Source organism: Pinus tabuliformis, chromosome J (genome assembly GCF_031772625.1).
Source record: "Pinus tabuliformis cultivar Carrire ecotype Pingquan chromosome J, CPIR1, whole genome shotgun sequence".
NCBI classification, from domain to species: Eukaryota; Viridiplantae; Streptophyta; class Pinopsida; order Pinales; family Pinaceae; genus Pinus; species Pinus tabuliformis.
Genome location: NC_142295.1, coordinates 574,272,151 through 574,276,068, shown reverse-complemented (window position 1 = coordinate 574,276,068; position 3,918 = coordinate 574,272,151).

Sequence of the window (3,918 nt, the reverse complement as noted above, 5' to 3'; positions counted from 1 at the left end):
ATCGCTTTCCTGTCAAATAAGTAAGGACTTCTCAAAACAACTCCTGATATATCAAGTGTGCAGTAATTGCAAAGCGCAATATGCACTTTCTTGAGACTTGTAAGTTTGCGTCCTTGCATATCCACCCAAGTGGATAAGGCTTTGGATGTGGAATGATCTCAAGGTTAAGCTGTTTGACCATGTCTTTTGATATGAGATTTGCTTGTGACCCACTGTCAAACAATGTGTCAATTTTTGTATGTTTTGAGACTACCCTCACATGGAACAATTCAATTCTTTCTTCCTCATTAGGGGCTTGTAGATGACAGTTTGAAGTACTAGTACTTGCTTTAGTTTCAGTTTCCTTTCCCTTCATACTCTTTAAACCCATGGCTGTAATTTTGGTTTCATCCCCTGAATCATCACCTAAATCTTGAGGTGTAGTTGTAGTAGCTGTAGTTTTCTTCTTTTCTTTGTTTTTATTAAACTGATTTCTTTTTTCAGGATAAAGTTTCCAACAATTTTTCTCTTCATGGCCTTCTTTTGAAAAATGTTTACATATCACTTTCTCACCTTCCTTTTTGACATATGCATTCTTTTTGCCTTTTCCCTTAAAGGTTTTCTCTTTGTTTTTCCCCTTAAAAGGCTTGTTTCTACCCTCATCAAAAGTGTTTTTCCCTCTAGTCTCTAAATGCATAGCTTGTACACAACCTTCGTCTAGACTAGTAGAATTGAACATAAGGATAGTATGTTTAAGGTAGCTGTGCAAACCATCTATATATTTCAGCAAAGTGTCTTGACTTTGTAAGTCTACCCCTAATAAGAGTGCTCTTCTCCTAAACTCTTGGGTGTAGTCTTGAACATTTTGTCCCTTTAGTTGTCTAAAGTTTTGCCAGTTCATTATAGCCTTTTGTAAATGAGCAAGAGGATAAAATTGCTTCTTAATTGTGGAAATAAATTCAGCCCATGTTAAAGTAATCTTACCATGTTTCTTAATTTCATCCTTGGTCTTGGCTTCCCACCATACCAATGCTGCTCCATCCATTCTTAAAGAGGCTAACTGAATCTTGGTGTCATCATCCTGTAAGTTCTGTATCCTTAAATAAACTTCCAACTGTCTTATCCAGTTGTCAAGTTTCTCTGCATTGACTTCACCGTTAAACATGGGTAATTCAAATTTAACATCTAGCTTTAAAAATGGACTTTTTCCAGAAGATTTAAGCTTATGAGGTTGATTTACCGAGGTAGAGGATGACGATGTAGAGGAAGAGGATGATGATGGAGATGGTGGATCACCATTTCCTCCATGTCCTTTCTTTGAATTATCATCACCTTTCTTTCCTCCTGAAGAGCCCTCTCCTTCTTTCTGATGTTTAGACCCTTCTCCAACCAACCTATCATTCCTTTCCTGGTATAATATTCTTACCATCTCAGTCATGTCCAAAAAAGCTTTTCTGAATACCCGTTCTTCTTCTTTTGGATCCATGTCTTTAGGAACTTCTCCTTCCCTTTCAGACATACTTGAAGCTTCTTCTAAGGCTATTGAGGGTGAATTAGAAGGTGGAGATAATGGCACCCTGGCCCTCCTTGGTTGAGGATTATCTTGTGCTCTAACCAATTGTCCTTTCCCTCTTTGAAGCTTAAGCCTGGTAAGCATTAAAACTTGCAAAACAGTCAAAAATATCTTTGCACAAAAATAATACTCAAAACTTGAGCTTTGATACCAATTGATCTGAAAATGAAACTACTTGTATTTGCTGTTCAAGGTATTCATTTCCATTAAATTATATGTGCAAACTGTTATTCATGTCTTGCAATTGAAACAAAGTGTTTTTGATAACTTTCTAAGTCTTATGTGTGAAGGAGTATTATTTCAATTTACTGTTTAGCATATCAAATCTGAAAAACACAACAAGATAAAATCACATAATATAACACAACAGTTGATGAGGCAGTTCACCCCTCTTGGGCTACATCTGCCAGGTCCAAGGCCCCCAAATGGGCATGTCCTTGCTCTTATTAGATGCTCAAATTGGTTATACAGTGATAAGAAAGCCTAAACAGGCAAAATAAGCTGTGGAAATGAGTTCAGAACACAAAAAACAGTAAAGAATGGCTTTTGTTTCACCTCCAATGGTTAACCATAGCCCAATACAACTCCAACACTCCCTAGGCCCTGATGGCTCTCCAAGCTTCTTTGCTGAAAAAGTACCTGAAGATGAGATCTGTTGGCTCTGAAACCTATACCATTGGCTCTGGAATGCTCAGAATACCCAAAATCAAAAAAAAAATTGCTCAAAAAGGTTCTCCCTAGTGAAAGTTATGACCAACTGAAGTTTTTCCCAAGTTGGCCTAAGAAAACTCCACTAAACTTGGAGTAACTGCAGTTAACCCCACTAATTTTGGAAAAAGCGCCTAAAATGGCGGACTCCGCCAAGCTGACTACCAACTAACCGTAACTGTCGACGGTAATGGCGCATGTGACCATGTGAACCAGCGGTTAAGGTTGGCGGTTGGTGCTGACGGTTAGCGAAAACGACGGTGTAAACAGTGTCAAGTGACCCAGCTACGGGATCATTGGCGGTATACCCCCAAACCAAAAACCATAATCGTTGAAATATAAACTGTTTTCCATATGGGTTAAGAAACAACGCATAGTGGAGTTGGTTAAGTCACCTGGCTCACCTGCGGGAGGTCATGGGTTCAACCCTGGTCGACCCATAAAATTCTTACAATGCCACCGTTTCTCCAACCAAGGGCCACATGGCGGCCTCCTGGCAGGCCACGTGGCATTCATCGATTGGCCTTCCTTATACACAGTCAACCTCATCTTACCATAGAATGCCAAGTGTCGAAACATGATTGGCATGTAGAGAATATTTTGTGGAATATTCCAAGAATATTTTGAGAAATATTCCTAGAATATTCTTTTTAATTTTTTTAATTCAAAGTCAACCCAAGTCAAACTGGTCTTTTGCATGAAATTGTGAATTTTCAAACTTGAATAACTTTCACATACAGTGTCGGATTTGAGTGCCGTTTACGGCTACAGGGTCATATCGAGACCTATCTTGTCATTCTGGTTTCAACTAATGTTGAGCAATTCAAACTTTGAGCATTTTTTCCACTTAGGACATGATCGCTTGATCACTGTGAAAATTGAAATAAATTGCTCTAAGCATAGAACATACCCAAAATTAACAACATCCCATCTAATTACAAGGTCTCCTTGTTGAAACAATTTGTCATTGGCATTTTTGTCAAACACAACTTTCATTTCTCCTAATATTTGATCAAATTTTGAGTTACTTGTTCTCTCTTTTTATTTAATTCCACCAACTGATTTATTCTTCTATTCAATGGGTTTGTTTCTTCCTATGCATCTTGAATTAGATTAGCTACAAGCATAATTAATTGACTAGGGAATAAAGCTACAGTGCCATACACCAGTTCAAAATGAGACTTTCTAGTGGATCTTTTTGTTGTCACCCTGTTTGCCCAAAGAGAAAACTTCAACTGAGAATCCCAATTCTTCTTATTCTCTGCAATAATCTTTTTAATAATTCTTACCAAACTCTTATTGGAGGACTCAACTAGTCCATTTCCCTGTGGATAATAGGTACTAGAATGGCTAAGTATGATATTGTGTTTTTGGTAGAAATCAATAATCTTTGCAAATTTAAATACTTGGGCATTATCAGTTACTAGCTTCTTTGGACAACCAAACCTTGCAAGAATATTTTCTTCAATAATTTTGATCATAATTGAATCAATTGTTGTTCGGGTAGGAATGGCCTCGAACCATTTTGAAAAATAGTCAGTAGAAGTCAAAATCCATTTGTGTTGCTCATTGGATGGTGGGTGAATTTCACCTATGTAATCTAATCCCCACTGTCTAAATGGTTCATCTACAAAACCAGAATTAATGGTAAAAGGTGT